Here is an 18,822-nt window from a genome sequence, read left to right as displayed (position 1 = left end):
ACTGTGACTATACAACATTAATTTGTAAACCTTTGTAATATCCAAAGAAGCTCATTGGTTAAGAATGGTTAAATAAGCAATAGGCTGTCAAACAGTTCCATATACCTGAGAGTAGTGTCTTTGTTATTGTTATAGCACGAGTATAGCACGAGTAACACATATCGCTTTTAATACATACTGTGTGTTAAAAATGTTTCCTCTTTTATAAATACAAATACTAAATATCACAAATCTATATCTATGGCTGGTCATTGATTGTGCAAGTAGCCTTATTTCTTACATACTAAATTATGGAGTATGCCTTCTTGTGTAAGTACTCTATTTCTTGTGTAAGCACTATTTTTGCTTTTGACTCTATATGACTATATTTGACAATATGATGTGCACAAATAATTGTATAATAACCCTCCATAGCACAACTGGGAAAATGTGTTGGTGCTTCATAAATCAGGGAGCATTTCCACTAGTAAACATCTTTAAATGCTTGCTGTATTGTTTTCAAGATCACTTAATAACAAACCTGTGCTAAGACCATTATGTCTCTCTATTTTTTTTTTTTCAAAATAACTTGATTCTTGTAAAAGTTTGCTAAAAGCATGTGGCATTATTCCAGAAGCCTACATAGTTTATCCTAAGTACACATACTTCCTTTTACTTGCCTGAAATTGCTTTTTTTAGATACTGTTGTTCTTTAGTATTAGAGGGCTATATGAAAAGTTTAAAAGATGCTCTTTTCAACAAAGAGATTTAAAACAATCAGAATCTAGGTAGCTATAGTATATATATATTGATCATTGTTTCTCGGAGGCAAGGATTTCTTCCACTCACGATCTCATTCTTTCCATTTAGAGGCAAAAGCGAATGAATGCAATGGAATTGCGCATTTTCTTATGTTTATTTAAAAACAGAATTTTCCCCAGATTTAACCTATTTAGTGTAAGAGGTATCACTAGATCATATTTGTTTATGCCCTTTAATAACTTGCTTAGATTTAAGCATTATTGATAAATGTACGTTATTGTATAACCTCAGAGTACAGCTCTGAAGAACCTGTTGGCATTGTTTAAAATCAAATAATAAAGATAATGATGGTAAAGTGATTGTAGGAGAATGGGTATTTAATAACATATATGGTGGAATGGAGGGTAGCATAAAATAAGAAATGTGTAGAAGCGTATATAAACTATATATATATATATATATATATATATATATATATATATATATATACACACATATTTAACACCATATGCTGTCATACACTCGCACTTACACCCTCTCCCATCATCACTGCGGCTCTTACAGCTCCCCCTACAGCTTGATGCAGCCAATAAGTAGCAGGAAACTGGAAGAGTTTTGTACGCAGTACACACTACGCAGCAGCTTTGGCGCCAGGATTTTAAAGGTCTGTACGAGCAACTCTATTGGGCACCGTCAGGGGCCTCCTCTGCCATCAACCAATGAAGAGCCCCCTGCTGGCGACCAATAGAGTCGCTCGTACAGACTTTTAAAATCCTAGTGCCACAACTACTCTCCCTGCTCCAAGAGTTAAAGGTCCATGCGTGTGACTATTGGTCGCCTGCAGGGGCCACCTCTGGTATCAACCAATTGGTCGCATGCACGGCCCTTTAACTCCTGACGGGGAACTTGGCCTGTCTCCCCACTCCAAGAGTTAACAGTCTTCAACTCCTGACGGCGATGCTGCGTAGATAAGGTAGGCTAGATGGGGAAGGGACCAGGGAGATTAGTAAATGAAGACAAAAACGAAGATTCTTCGTGTTGTGTGTCTTCGTATACGTTTTGCCACCGCCATGTTCGTGTGTTCGGTATTCGGCTGAACAATGAAAACGCACCCTTCGTGTTCGTTTTCATGCTCACCCGAATATGATTGCACAAGTCTACAAAATACCTATGGGCTGGTGGAACGGGATTTAAAGGAACCTGGAGAGTGCAAATATAACTAGTAGAATCACATTTCCATATTGGACAGAAAAGTCCTACGTGATACGGACCTTATCATTCACGGTTTAAGGTACCCCTAAAGAGAGACTGCAACGAGGAGCAATGAGTGTTCCTACCTTTAATTATTAGAAAATTGTATTAAATATTATACAGTTAGATTTGTATATTCAAATATAATATGTAGGATCTGGGAAAGGAGACCAACTTTTATATGATGTTATGTGTAATAATTACTTTTCACCAGATTTACAATATATATATATATATATATATATATATATATATATATGTATATGTATATATATATATATGTTATACTTAAAATGCACCTGAAACCTCTATATGATATGACCAATATTATTAAATAACATTGTTATCACAGTGTAAAAATTGCAATTTTTAGTTCTTTATCATTTATTCTTTGTTTATAAACAGTAAAATAAAACCCTTTTTTATACCCTTTTTCTCTAAAAGTAAATGCCACATTTCCACTTATGTGACAGACCTTGGTACAAGTAACATTTACTGCATTTGAAATATTAGCATCAACACCTGTTTTTTTTTTTTTGTTACTTAAAAGACATCAAATTACTTGCCTTGGCAATCCTGTACTGGCGATTATTGAATAAATGCATATTGTAGTAGCTGACGGTGATCATTTCATATGATGAACATGACTTTGAATTTTATCTTTTCATTCTCTTAAAAGCTTTGGGTGAAATGTTGCAGTTTTATGCTTGTGACATGGTCAATTAATCAAATGTAATGAGAAATAAATGGTTTTGACAAAATCCTAGCGTAGGAAAAGAATTTCCGTCAGCAAAGCTTTTCCATTAGGTACTTATGAAAACATATAAATGCATGGTCGTGTAGGGCTGATTTAAGATAAGTTTCAATAACATTTATGACGGAAAAGCAATGTCAATACTTTGAACAAAGGTATGTAAATTGTAAGCACTGCATGCTGTGTTATAGCAATAAATATTCTTGTGCATTATATATGCAGGTAGTTTTAAGAACAAATAGCAGCAGTAAATACGGGGACATATTATGTTTTCTTGATTAAACTTTATTGACTGTTATAACGGCCTGTTTGTGTACACAAATAATTTTAACCTTGAGTAAGAATGTAATAGTAATTCCACAACTCTAGAGCAAAAGCTCTCGTGTCTCTTTGATTAAAGGTGCTGTTCCACTTAGGCAAATAAACTATGACAGTTATTTTAACCTTTCATGACATCATAAAAACAACACTAAAACTTTTATGAAGCACTTTTGTTTTAGATGGATGTTTGCTACCGGGGTAATCTGTGTTATATAAGACAAAAAGGGTGCTAGATGGAACAGTCTGGTGTCCCATACAGTTGTGCCAATGAAGAATGCATATTAAAGTCCACTTTTCATTTACAGATGTAAGGAGTAACCTCTATGGGTGAAATAGTAAAATAAATAAATTCCACCCCCCGTTATCTCTATGGTGACACACAATAAGTTCCTATAGAGATAAATTCTATAAATATGGCTGCCAGGTGCGCATATCCACAATCCTCTTTATATACGTCACAGAATATGTGCAACTTACAGAAGGCAGCCTGTGTAACTGGCCATCTGGCACACTGGGCAAATGGGATGTAAGTAGTAAGCGATGCCTAACAGGCGGGCACAAGCCTTAAAATGCCAGGGCCACCTCAGCACCGCCATTCTAACCCTGACCCAGACAGTTATATTAAAAATCCCTCAGAACCGGCACCAACAGCGTTCAGTTAAGTAAAGCTTAAAATGCTGTATTTGTTAGCAATTGCTCCAGTATAATATATTAATAATGTGTCATACATGTAGTGGATCCTGTCAACCACACCTTTTGGGATAACAAATCTACTTTTATAAACATGCATTAAACCTAGAAGGAAAAAGGGTACCAGCAGATCCAGAGCTGCAGAACACCATGCCCTACACAGTCTGACTTTTCCCTTGGCTGAAGCAAACATCAGTGTACTCACCCTTGGCAGACCCCAAGAGGTGAACATGGCTGAGGGTGAGTATATGGCACATTTGCAGTGCCAATTTTGACTAAATGTTTCAACTGCAGACCTAGGGGCTGTGGGGTTTGGAAAGAGGCAGGTGCATGGGGGAAAAGAATTCTGTTGAATCCCTCCATGCATTTGCTAGGGGTAGAAAATGATGCACTCAGCTATCATATCATTAAAGCGTAGATGATGGCTGGAGATGGCTGGAGAGTCCCTTTAAATAAATGATCACTTTAGACAGGATTTGAAATAACTGACTTTCGGTGCATGTTAAATCCATGTGGAACAAGCTGCTTGTTTGCCACGTATGTTTTGTGTTTTTGCTCTGCTATGTGGATAGGTTAGCTAGACCTCTCTTGTTCACGTCTGTCTATTTCAATTTGATTGTGTCTTAGTTATCGCTCATTTCAGATGATAGCCTTCTTACAAGTGAGGCACCTTTAGTGGGACCCATACTATTTAATATTTTTATTAGAAAGTATTATAAAAGGTTTTTAAAGTTAAAGTTAAAAGAGTCGGTAGCTGCAGTATAATGCTGATAACTGTGAAATAAGGCATTTGGGGCATAAAAGTCCCAAAGCAGAATATAGTATTGGGGCACTGCTCTGTCGGTAACAGACGTGAAAAACTTGGGAGTAACTATTTCTGAGGACTTAAGGATAACCAGGCAATTCAATAAAGCATCATAAAAATCAAACAGGGTGCAGGTTTGAATAGCTAGAAGCATTAGTAGCAGGAAAAATTAGGTAGTTATGTGATGTCTTTAGTTAGACCTCACAAAGAGTATTGTGTACAATTCGGAAAAAAAACGTATCCCCAGAGGAATATTGATATTTTTGAGAGATTTCCGAGTAAGGCTACCAGAATGGTGAATGATTTGCAGAATAAACATTTTCTGGAAAGACTACAGAATCTTGATCGATTGGAGGAAACAGGGAGAAAGGGGATGTGATTTACATTTACAAAGTGATTTAACAAAGTACAAGAAGGAAGTTTATTTTAGAACAAGAGGTCATAATCTAAAACTCGCAGCTTAGAAATAATGTAATATCAGCAAAATCAATAAGTGGAACAGTCTCACAGCAGAAGTAGTAGAAGCAGTAGAAGAATTTGAACATGCATGGGATATTAATTAAGATAACCTGAGTCTAAGATAAGACTAAAGCCTGATTAAAGACTGAGACTAGAATAGTTCTTATCTGCCATCAAATTCTATATTTTTAGAAATATATTTTGGGAAAACTTCACTTCAGCATCTTCCCAATTTGTTATTTTTTCCAAATCAAAATAAACCATATTGTTAGTGCAGAATCCTCAGGGTATAAAGGCTGTATCTAGCTAATAAAAAAGCATTTTGATTAATGACTGTGAAAAAGGTGATCATTGTCAAATTAACTTAATCACAAAAATTGTGCTGCGCCTTTCAAGCAAACATAATTGGGAAAGAGTGGGTCCAAATACAGAGCTTTTCTGACAAAGTCACTAAATGATGGTGAACTAGGCGCCAAAGGCATGTTGAAATATTACTAGCCTCCCCAGCTGTCTCATACTGATACTTGGCTTTCATTTAGAGAAAAGCTGCAAGACAGGTTATTGAGTGTAATTATATATTTCCAGCAGAACATTTACAGTTAGTGTGGATAAATGAAAATTCTAGATCTCAAAATATATGTCCTATAATGAGATGCACAGTTATATATTAATTGCTTTTCTCTAGGTAAGATGTAGTAAATGATTTTTAGGGATTTTTTTGATTGAAAAAAATATAGGAGCGTTTGTAATGCCCCCAATACCACCAACACAGGATATATGAACTATAAAAGTTACACTACGCCCCACATGCACCTCTTTTCGATTGCATTACTGGCCAGTTTGTGCATAGGGAGCATGTGGAAGCGGTGCAGGTGGCTCTCATCAGTCCACGCCCTTTGTGAAAATTTTGGACCAGCCCGGGGCAGATCCAAGATGCTAATTTGGCACCCCCTGATGAGTGGCACCCGAACACAAGGTTGCTCATAGCCAGAGAGAAAGCTGCGGTTGAGGTAAGGAGTGAGTCAGTGAGGGAGGAAGAGAGTATGCACGTATGACTATATGAATGTAAGCGTGTATAAGTGTATGTGAGCATGTATTTGTCTGTCAGCATGAATGCTGTGTGTGAGCATCGACAAGGTTGGCACAATTAACATAGAAGGGACAAGCTGTTTGGGGACAAATATGGCATTATTAAGTTGTTTGGGGTAAGGCTGTCAGGGACAAGCTGTTTGGCCAGAATGATGGCACTGTTAAACTGTTTTGTGCACAATGGTGGCACTGTTAAGCTGTTTGGGCACAAAAATGGTACTGTATGTATGGCGCAAATGGTGTGTGAATGTATAGTAACAGTGATTGCTGTTACACACATCATGCTTACATCATGGACTGACTACCTGCTAATTCAACCAATTTGAGCATATATGATCTTTCTAGTATAGCTGATGGATGATTGATGGTTGAATTTGCACTTTTTATTTTAATTAAATATCTATTAAAATAATAGATAAAACATTAGATACATTTTAGTTTAGTTATTCACTGAGATTTTGACAAGGATGACAGCATAAATAGATAACTATTGATGTCACCAAGTTTCTTCAGTAAAAAATGTAACTGCATGATGTCAGGCCCCAAGTGTAATTGACATTACGTCTTAATTTGGCAAACAAACTTAGATGGCAACCAATTACAAACTTGGTCACTCAGTAGTCCTTTTAAAGTTAGACATTTTCTACAACATAGGGACACTTATAGAAAATTTACAGCGCAGGGATGCATTAATATCAGGGTTTCCTCGGCAAGATACATTACTCATGTGCACTGCTGGAGCCATCGGGTTGCAATTTTATAAAGAATACATTTTATAAGCTTGATTTTATCAATGATTCACTTGGCTATTTACACTTTCTTGGTAACCCATCAACAAATGGCAGTGCCATCTCCCCAAATCTTCATTTCTATGTTATATTTGCAGTTTACCAGATATGAAACATTATATGCCACCTACTTGATAGCAACTGATCTGTCGTACCAGATTTACAATAAGTAATAAGAACGTGAGCCAAGGGCTGATCATAACATTTGAGTTGCTACACATGACACAACAAGCTAGAAAACACATCTAAAGCAAACAGTCCATTACTAAGAACTGTAATATAGCTACAACTCTTATGCTATTATCAAAGAGACCCACAATCAGGAATTCAGTTAAATGAATTCAAATATCTGCAATGTCTTAGATACACCGGCTAGCATATTATTCGCAGACGACAGACACACACCATTAAAATATGAAAGGGAAATAATCCGGCTTTCAAGCAATCTAAATTTATGTAATTTGCAATACTAAACTGCTTAATCTTGTAGGTGTAAACAAATTTACTACTTAATCACACATGTACATGAGTCTATCAGAAACAATGAAACCTAAACACATTTTCTGTTCTGCCTTTGAATGTAGATATTGGCATAATGCACTTTATGTAGTAGATTAGGGTTCAGTTAATTTTGCTTGGATACTCTGGTCTCCTCCCCTTCACTCTGGCAGTTGCTCCTTCATAGGCATAGAGTTACTACTTGGGCAAAGACATAGTTTGTATGCTGCAGACACAAGGTATTTTGTTGCAAACATGAATTGAAGCTAGGGTTAGTTAATACTCCACTTGTTGAGATAGCATTTCGGCCAGTCTGGTGTGTTAAACATCATGGGACAGTGAGTAAACAACAACTGGAGTGCCAAAGGTTAGCATTTATATCATTATGATTTGGCACTGCAGCTGCCGTGGAATGCACATTTCATGATTCTCAGTCATCCATTAGGTTGGGAAATGTAATATCAGCACTTGTAATAATAACACCAAATGTTAGCCACAACTGCAGCAAAACTACCATTTTTGTTCCAACCCTCCATGTCTCTTTTTTTCACTATCCTGTAATCACAGTCTTTTTTTGTTACACCTCAGGACATTTGTTGTGCATCACAGAGCTACACTACACTACACAACATTAACTCCCATGATGTTGAGCAGCAACAGTGCAAGTTCACCTTTTATGGAAATAGTAGCTAGTAACTGTAGACTGTAAGGCTTGGGGGGCAGCTCCCATCATATACAGTAATCTATTGCAAATTACATTTACTCTATTGTATTGCAGTTGATCACAAACCTTTGGAAAATGTATATTCATTTGCGTATTTGTTGCTATATCCACTGCATTATGAGATCTATCGGCATCGTGATTTTTGGCCCTGGATTCAGATTCCTTTTGCATGTAACTTCTGTTAGTTTCTGTCAGCTGCTGTCAATAATGCCATGGTTACAAAACCCATTAGGGTTAGGACTAGGATGATCTTTCATACAAGCAGACAAAATTACATTGCAAATTGAAACTAATATTTGTTGGGCAGTGTCATCCGTTTGATCACAGTGCTGCTTAAAAAAGATTAATGTACCCTAATGACCAGCTGTGACAAGGCGTGCAATGAGCATTTTATATCCTTTATAACTCTTCTTGGCACAGATCCACCTGAGCATTCATATAATGATCCTTATGTTCAGCGGAATCAATTGAAGTAAATAAAAATACATCCAGTGTTTCTACCAATTGCATCCTTTTACTGTCATCCAATATATGCTCTGTACCCTGTAATATTTTCACAATATTGAAATGGATTTTTTAAAAAAAGGTCAATTTTGTTTCTTATTATTTTACAAATTTCAGGTGGTATGACAATAAAAATAAAAGGAACATATTCACCAAAGCGCTTACATTTTATAGTTCAGTTTAAATAATAATAACTAATTTATATATATATATTCCTTTCTCACTCCTATGGGTGGTATGTGTCTTCCTCAACCTCATGTCCTCTACCAGAGGCCTAGGAGTTTGAGGTTTCTGTGCAATATCTAAGCTGTCCCTAGCGCTACATTCTTTGGGACAGAATGTTCTGATGTTATTCCTGAAAACTGTTGGATTAACTCTCCCATTTTATGAATCACAGCCTGGAATGCTACTATTTTATTTTATTTATTTTTAACCCTCTCACACCAGTGGGCAAAGCATGGGGGGGACATAGAACATACTCTTCTAGGTACTTTAAATACCCTACATTGTTTAAGGGAGGGAGAAATGGGGGCACTGTGGCCCCCCTCTTGGTTAACAGGGAGTCCTGGGGACTCCAGTATTTTATTTTATTTATTTAATTTAATGTAGTGGGCTAAGGGGTTATAATTTTGCATGTTTCAGGCAAGGACATGCAAGTTCACATTGTCCATTTTAAGATCATGAAAAATATGATTCTATATAATTGTGTTGACTATTTACATAAACCATTTACATGGGCTTTCAAATACATTTTCTCACTTTTTTTTGCATTTGCTTATTTATAACTAAATGCTTTCTTCATATAATTTACAGTAATGAAAAGTAGACATACATAAAAATGAAAACTACACAGGGGTAAAATTGGAGGAACCATAATGACTTGAACATATTATTTTACAAATGCTTTCGTGAAATATCTTTTGCCTACCACTGAGTTTTGCCTCCTAGAATAAGACCTTTCATCACCATCTGTACAAAATGTACTTTTAAAATGGAAAATTTTATGTAGTGTGTTTCAAAAAAAAGGTTAAATGTTTTCTAGTCTGCCTGTAATTTAAATGTACTTTTAGAAAGTTTTGCAGACTGAAGAGAACAATGAAGATATTTTTAGCTAAGCATTTTAGATACATCTATAAGATTGATTTCCGTATTTAACAATGAATGATTTTTAGTACACTAGTCCCGGTTTCAGCTGATATATCCATGACTCTCTTTGTCTTTCTGAGTCTAATATAAACAAAATATTTGTGTTTATATAGAATGTACTCTGAAAACAGAGCAATTAATTATGAATTAACATGTTATCTACTTAAATGTGATATTGAACTTTAGTTTTTAGTGTTAAGACAGTAAACGGTAATGCTGTATAAGATTATATTCCAAATCCAGAAATTAGATGATAATTACTGCAAAAATCCACATCCTGGCATTGTTTCTGACTCCAGGGCCATACTTTGACTCCAATCCAGATTTAAGTCTGCTGATGTCATGAGGCATGCAATTTTTACTGAACTAATCAGTACATTGTGACCTTAGAGTTAGCAATCGGTTGACTTAATAATCAAAACAGATGTGATGCCCAGATGTGATGTGGTAGAAAAAAGCATTTTTATATGTGTGTGTCAGTTTCTACCCAAGTCTAGTGGAGAGCCCTACTGGGCAGGACTGGCCAAACAGAGCAGGTGGAGGTGGCTCTACTAGGTTATCTATTTTGTTAGAAAGCAAGTGCATGGGTGGATGCCGGTGGTGTAGTTTGCCTATGGAGCTAAAAGTACACCCCCATTGAATATGATGGCACTATAAAAAAAACAATAAAAAATAATAATACTATGGGTTATACTAACTATTGGCTTGTGTGGCTCCTGTTCTGTGAAATATGTTAGAGGAAAAGCATAAAGATCCAATGTAATTTTAGTTTAATTGACTAACTGACTAGGTTTCTGTGCTTATTTGCTCACACTGGTACGTCAAAATTAAATCTGTCCAATAAGGTGCCCCTGGCCTAAATTTATTTATTATTTTAACTAGATGTGGCAGAGTACTAAATAGCTGAATCTGTGGTGTATAAGGCTATTGGGTTTTGTTTTCAGATCGAGAAGCAGGTGTATTAGATATACATGCATTTTTCTAAATTAAATGCTATGGTAACATAAACTGAGTTTGACACGTAATGCACCTACCTTCTGTAGAAATTTAAAATATATAAATACTAAACTATATCAAATGAGTTAATATAAGAATTAGTAGCTTTAGTAAAGATTCATTTGGAAAAATATTATGCCGTTTGCAACGTTTGTTTAGTGAATTTAACCCCTTAAGGACAATGGGCGGTCCCAAAACCCATTGAAAACAATACATTTCGAGCCCGTACATGTACGGGCTTTGTCATTAAGGGGTTAAAATCATATGAATTTACCTTTTGCTTGCCCAAGAGTTTTTGTGGCAGTTACTTTTTCAAAAATAAAATTCAGATATGTTTGGCGCCTGTTCCTGTAGGATCTGAGCAACATTTCAGTGAGAAATGCTACTCAGTAATTTAACCAGCAGCTGACTTCTGACATAACGGGTTTGATGAATAAAGCCATAGCAGTGGTTGCATGAGCACAGTAGCATTTATTCCCTGTGGTTTCCTCCTTTGCATGTAATTGGCATTGAAGGTTGTTTGAAGAGCTAGGATGATGGCGAAAGCAAATCCAGCCTTGCAAAATGGTGTGTACATGCAAGGAGGTTACATTTAACATATTTGAAATACAATTAAATCAATACATATTTGAGTTAAATATTAATCTAAGATATAGCCCAATAACATGCTGTTAGTTTGCTAGAAAGATACAAGACTATGGTTGCAGCTTTCTATAAGTGTTAATGGAGAATGGAAAAAATATGTCTTTTGAAAGAAATGATTAAACAATCAGAGATAAGCTGACTAGCCGTATGGCAGAGACATTTTCAGATAATTTCACACTACAAATATATTAACAATTAAAGACAAAATAATCTAAGTGTAACATATTATAAAGTTATCTGTATGTATGAATAAAATGCATCTAAAACAAGCTTTTTAATACCTACATAGAGATAATAATCAGCTATCAGCCACTTAAAGAGTACAAGAGGTCATAGTCGAAAACTAAAGGGTCAGAGAGACTTTGATGTAATGGTGGTTGAACAACTTTTCAGCAGAAGTGAAAAGTTGACACGGTGAGGGTATTTAAACATGTATGTAATAGGCTTATGGCAATCCACAATCTTAGATAAGACCAATAATGCATCAAGCTTTGAAGGTTTTTCATGAAGAAAAAATGGACAAACTAGATGGACAAAATAATTTTAATGCACCTTTATCTTCCTTTTTCTAAATACATTTTTTTGATAACGTGTATGTTGAACTTTTTAAAAAGGATAACAAGGTCATCCCACTACAATTTCAGCATAATTCAAACACAATGGTATACATTAGACATCATGTCTGGATGGTGTTGTTTTTTCACATTTTTATTTTTATCCCCTTGGTACTTGAAGAGTCATGGGCACACACATACAATAGCTGTAAATAATACTAGAAAATACACACCCTAAGTACAAATTTCTTTCTTTGCATGATCAAAAATACACACTCAGGAAATTATAATAACTGATGAGACACAAAATATATGTTGTGATTGTCTAAGCACTGTTTTCAAGCATGTCATATCCACTTGTATTGACAACCTTTCATTGCTTTGGTGTGAGAGGTACAATGCAATCTAGACATCCAACACAGAAACCAATCATTGGGAAAATTACTAGGTATGAAATTATAGAGGAAGATTCAATGCATTCTACAAAAGGGCCCCCTTAGAAAACATGTACAAATTTATGGCAGATGTAAATATGATTAAAAAAACTAAAATTGTATTCATAGAAATAGAAGGCTTCATTTCTCTATAGTCTTTTGTTTGAGATGGGTCACTTAAGACACCAGTTTGAAACCGTATGATAATGAGATGTCCCTGTTTCAGGTGACATTACTCTAATTTAAAAATCTCTTTCCAGTTGTTATTTCTCCCCAAAAATCTTTTGAAGCCTGAAGGTGTAAGGCTTATCCTAGGTTTCTTACCCCTCCGATTAAATCTAGTAAAGCAGGTGTTCAGTAACTTAATATCCCTCGGGGAGAGCAGGACCAGGAGTATCTGGAGACGATAAAGTAACCGGGGAAACCTTATAAGCTTAATAACCGCGGCTGAACCCCCAGGTATGATATACTGTCTGGTTCCCAATCAATGCCCAGATCATCCAGTTGTGACCCTAAACTTGTTATGCCCACCAACAAGGCCTTGGTTTTCTTTAAATTAATGGTGAATCCTGTGACCTCACCCCAACCTGTCACCTCCTCCAGTACTGATCATAGTGATAAGTGTGGGTCAGAGACAAATAATAGAACATCATCAGCAAAAGCTAAGGCCTTCACATGAGTATCCCCCATCCATCAGGACATTTTTAATTTCTCAATTTGATAAGATCGTTTTCATTTATGTTTATAACATTTCACTACGACTACATATCTTTTTCATTACATCAAATAAAGTGTATTCTTTCTATACCTTTGCCTAGAACCTGTAACCAGTCATGTCCTGGTTTGAATTATATAAATCAAGTTTTACCAAATTGTCCTCAGTTTGGTAAACTGGTGAATTTACTGGTAGTTAAACAACTACAGATGAATTACCAACCAGATATATTTGCTCTTGCTGTTGGTACTAGGGTGTATATCTGATCAGACTGTCTGGTTATTAAGATTTTCTAGGACAAAGTATCTAATAAAATGACCCACGTGCTGTGGAGGGAACTGGCCCTTGGTCCTGCAAGTTACTTTCTTCATCGCAAAATACTCCTAAGTACACAAACGCTTACTGCTGTACATACTAAATGCTGCCAAAAGCTTGATCCCAGTTTACTGCCAACTGTGGAATCCCCTATGATTTGTAGACTGAAAAACCAGGGAGTAGTAGGCTAAGCGTATGAGCGGGTAATGTGCCTAGAACCCATTTGGACAGTGTATATTTACAACAAATATGACATGCAATGATCTGACCTGCCAACATTCGGACCTTTAAGGGTCATTCTAGGTGTTCAGGGCCCAGATGAGCATATGGGTAATGTACAAAATACACATTATTAAATGACCTAAAGAAATAAGGACTGCGGAATTCGGGTCTCCCAGGATCTCCATGAGGTTTTACCAAAATCAGTATATAGCACAAACAGCAGGAAGTTGGAGGTTTCTGTTGGAGCCAATGAAAAGGGGTTCAAACTCCACTTTATGCAGAAAATTGCCTTTTTTATTGTACATTAATAATCCACCTCAAAGGATATAGCAACAGGGTTACACAGCCCAGAAAGGAGAAATGGTGATAAACACCAAATACTTAGCACTTAATCATAGTGCACATCTACCTTCCAGTATATAGCAACAGCGGTACAAAGCGCAGAAAGAAGACATGGGCAATAATACATTTCACATTATACTTAGCACTTAATCATGGGCCTATAGTGTTTATCACCACATCACCTTTCTTTGCTGTGTACCGCTGCTGCCATATACTATAAGGTGTATCATATCAATACAGCAATTTTCTGCATTCTGTAGATTTTGAATCCTTATGCATTGGCTCCAGGGAGACCTCCAACTTCCTGCTGTTTGTGCTATATACTAATTTAATTACCCTGTCTAGTTTCTAAGGCTATTGCAGAAAAAGAAACAAGTGCTAAACTGTCATAAAGCAAACATTGCTTGTCAAAACAAATCAAAGCATACATCTTTGTGGCTAGTTAAGACCAATTAGGTTTAATTAACTGGCTGTAAAAATGTGTCCCTTTATGGGAGCTGAGACTCATACAAGAAAAAGATATATATTTTAAACCATACACATTATCATATGTATGTTACAAAGTTTTGTTTGTTTGTGAGTAGTATTTAAATATATATATGTATGTTGCATATCTGCAGGTGCGCCAGCAGGGTAGACCACCAACTGGGGATGAGGTGGTCTGTTCTGCCACTCCGTTGTCATGGACGTTCTCTGTCCACAGTCCCATGCAGCGTACGAGATCCTCTGATTGCAGTACCTCTGCCTGTCATAGTGTATCCTCTCCTAGCATTAACAAGTAACTAGTAAAAAAATAACATTAATAAAACATAACTTAATATCACAATCCATAATTATTTTATAATTAAAAGGTGCCAGCATTCCAAGAGTTATATTTAAGATCTTTCCATTTTCATTTAGTTAGCTCAGAATATGTCAATCTTCTGTGCTGAAAGCACTGCATGGATTTTTTGTTCTGGATATTGCAAAGGTATCATCGAATTCTATTATTTTTGGGCCATGTCCTGGAAAACAATTAAGAGACTGAGCACACTGTATGAAGTTGGAGAGTAAAAAAAATATAAAACACAGTAAAAAAAAAACACAGTTTAAAATAAATAACCCTTGCAATGCTGGTATCTTTTTTCATTTGTGGTCAATGATGTCTTTATTCAAGGGTCCTTTCTTGCAGTTAATAATATATTAATAATTATGAATGTATTATTATCAGTAGTTATTTAATGAATTATGTACAGTACATATGCAAAAATTAAAATATTCTTTTATTACATTGGAATGCCAGCATATACAATTAATTTTGCAATAAATAGGATAATGTGTGTTAAAGTAAATTTAGATCTCTCTGCAGACATGTTGAGTTTTAATTTTTTACTTTAAACAATGTTCAGACTTGTCTACAAATTTCTAGATTCGATTTTTAAAAATATGACAAAATGTCTAAATTTTATATGTGCTAATTTTCTATGGCCCCATTAAATTGCTAAAGTGGAGATGTTTCTATTAGCTTTCATTGTAGGATTTCTTAGCGGTTGTCTAGTTTCTATTCCTTGATAATTTAATTATGGAGAGGTAATTGAATCACAAACCTTGCATTGTTTGCCTTGGTTAACTCCAATTTAGATGGATCAATGAATCAAGCCCATTCTTGTAGGGACGATCGAATGCCTCATATCAACGAAGGATGCATTTTTAAAGTAGCGCTGCAGATTACCACCTCTTCAAGTGTTTTGTGTCAGTTTAGGTTGCCAGCATTAGAGCTGGATGGCTTTGAATATACATGTCATACAGATTGATAAGCAGGAGATGTGACATTGATAGGGGTACAACCAAGCACTGATGATGGTACACTATAACTCTAATCACTCCATACGGAGCCAGACATTAATGGTGCTACAGCATAGTTTCCAGAAATATATAATGAGCCAGGCACTGATTGTGGTACACTATAACTCCCATCACTGTATACTGAGCCAGACATTGACAGTGGTACGGTGTGGCTCCCATCACACTTTTTCACATGCTTACAAACGCCTCCAAATAGTCTCTGTCTCAATGTCTCTCTACCTTTCCCGTGTCCCCGGCTCTTTTTCTGCAGCTCCTCTTCTTCCCTTACTTCTTCTTTTTTCAATCGTCATCTGCATTGACAAGCGCTTCTGCATATGGCGGTGAGAGTGGCTTCAGTGTTAAGTGCCAAGTTATGACATCATATCCCGCCACTTAGCATCAGCAGGTGGCGTGAATGACAAAGTGAGCAGAATATAGAGGCCTCCCATTCCCTTGATTTTGGGCTGGTTAGAGGGAGATACATGATCTTCCCAACCGGCTCTCCTCCTCTAGTAAAGTCGGCCCTGGTGGCACTTACCTGATGAGCGGCACCCAGGGCGGACTGCCCCCCCCAGATACGCCACTGATGACTCCCGTTTTTTATTTTTACTGCACCCATACAAATTATACATAATTTGACAGATAGGGTTTTCTTTTAATACCACTTTTAGATATGCAGAATAGTCCAACATTGAGTATGCATAATATATCAATAAATGAAAAAGCACCACTGAAGTAGCTAAAGAGTTGACCAAAATACATTAATTTGAAATATGAAACTAACGAATATAACGAGACATTTTTGTATATTGTATATTTTTTTTTACATTTTCTAAAATAAAAATAAAAAGATACATTCATTTAAGTGTCTTGTGTTTAGAAATACCTTATATGTAATAATGACTATATGTCTGTGGAAACTTTAGGGCAAATATTAGATGGTATACATTGATGTATCAAAGTGTGTTTTCTCATTATTTTCAAAGTTTGTATAACCCACAAAGGACATATTTCTGGAAAATATTCAACCTGAGAGCTTTTAGGCTCTTTTTATATAACCATGTGGCTACCAGTCTTTGCTAAAGTTAGCCATTAATATTTTTTAAAAGCATGCAAGTGTTTGTGTGTCAGCATGAGTGTAGGGTGGGCACAGGCTGGCACACCACTACTTTATTCATGACGTTCCATGCCATCATGATAGGTTCTTAGGCGTCTTTTTTATGACAGCATTGAACATCATAAAGGTTTTCAGGGATTAAAATTGAATCTCACTCATGTTAAAGTCAGAGCATCAAGCTAGGATAGAGAGGGTGCACTGCCTTACTCACTGGGTATACAATTTTTATGAACAATATTAATTTTTATTATTTCTACAGAACAGGCCTAATGGAGGGACGCTTGTCTTTACTGAATTTGATCAGAAGAAGGCAAGGTGATTCAGTAAAGTAAAACTTCCTTACTATGCACTGAAGCCTCTAAACATCTAAGTTAAATTATGACCAATCGTTAAAAAAAACCTTCCCTCCTGTTCTTTGTTAAAACGCTTTATGTATTTAAATGTTTCTTTCACACTTTCTCTTCTTTCCTCTAAGCTATACCGATTGAATGGGTTTTTTCCTTATTTTTTTTTACTCTTGCTAATCAGCATTTACAAGTGGAAGGGACAAGCATACCTATATAAGTGTTCTGATGTCATTTTATCTTGTCGTTAGCAGCCACAGACTGGTGGGAGTTAGGAGTGTGAGACAGATAGAGTGACCGTAACTTTGTTGAGGCTGAGATCTACCATATCGCAAGTGTCAAGTAGTGTTGTGCAGAAAATGTACTGGGTAAGTTTGGATTGGATAAGCTTTACTATAGTTCATTTTATTGACCTGCTGGGACTGCAGAAGAAGGGTTTTTTCCCTTTTTTATAAGAATTGATTTATTTATTTTAGGTTTTTTTTCAATTTAAAAATGTATTCAGGAGCCAATTCTTTAAATATTATTATTATTATTATTATTATATTATAATAATGTGAGATCCCTTAATCTTTCTACTCTAATATGTCAGTATCCTTCTGGAGTTTGGATCTCCAGAACTGTTTACAATACACTAGACGAGGTCTGACCAGAGATCTGTAAACTGGCAGAACTGTCCCCCTCTTCCTGCTACTAATGCCTCTAGTTATATTACCCTGAACCCTGCTTGCTTTTTCTGAAGCTTAATTGCATTGCCTGCTTATTTCCGACACTATTGATTGCCTGCTTATGTAATACATTTTATTGCATTGTCTGCTTTATGTTGCAATAAGTATACAGCTCCGTGGGTTGCAAAACACACAAAATGTTAGTTGTATTGAGTTCCTTTCAAATATAAGCCTCCAATAATCTCTCTCTCTTCTGTTAGCGTTTTGGGGATGGGAGATGATAGAAAGCCTGGATTAAAAGCACTACGTGTCAATAACTAAACAAGCAAACAGGAGATGCATTTTTCAATGTCTTTTTAAAAAACATAAAACTGACAAAAGTACAGCAAGCCGAAAACAGATTTACTATTGAGTCATTACTTTAAGAAGATCATAAATTGGGTGAATGCATGTATGCTGCTTTATTATAATTAACTAGGTTACTTCATAATAATTCAACAATAAAATGAAAGAATCAGTTCTGCGAGATTAATCTGTTATAGTAAAATAGATATATTTTTGTTTTTGCAAGATGTTGGATTCTTTGAATTTCTGAATTAACGTTTTTGCCACGTCTACAGCTTCATAAGAATAGAATCATAAATTGGAATTTTAAATAATTATTATTAATGTAAATTTTTTATTTATTTAGCTCCGTAATATTTTTGCTTTCAATTCTTGATGACGCACCTTTCATTGCTACCAACTTGTGGTAAGACTCACTTGTTGCACACAATTACATTTAAGCCATAAAACACCCCGCAAGCCAAAAAAAGGCGCTCAGAAGCAGTTTACCTGAAGACTAATAGATACAGATTAAGTCCATTTAGGGAAAGG

At 35.9% G+C, this 18,822-nt stretch overlaps 1 protein-coding gene across 1 annotated transcript in view; it reads right to left on the bottom strand.

The window, feature by feature from the left end:
* The window catches only part of CNTNAP2 (contactin associated protein 2), a 650,026-nt gene that overhangs the window by 337,499 nt on the left and 293,705 nt on the right, over positions 1–18,822 (bottom strand). The gene's annotated exons all lie outside the window — the stretch shown is intronic.

This window comes from Spea bombifrons, chromosome 5 (genome assembly GCF_027358695.1).
Source record: "Spea bombifrons isolate aSpeBom1 chromosome 5, aSpeBom1.2.pri, whole genome shotgun sequence".
Classification (NCBI taxonomy): Eukaryota; Metazoa; Chordata; class Amphibia; order Anura; family Pelobatidae; genus Spea; species Spea bombifrons.
Note: the sequence above shows the minus strand (reverse complement) of the source record. Positions and strands in the feature narration are given on the sequence as shown.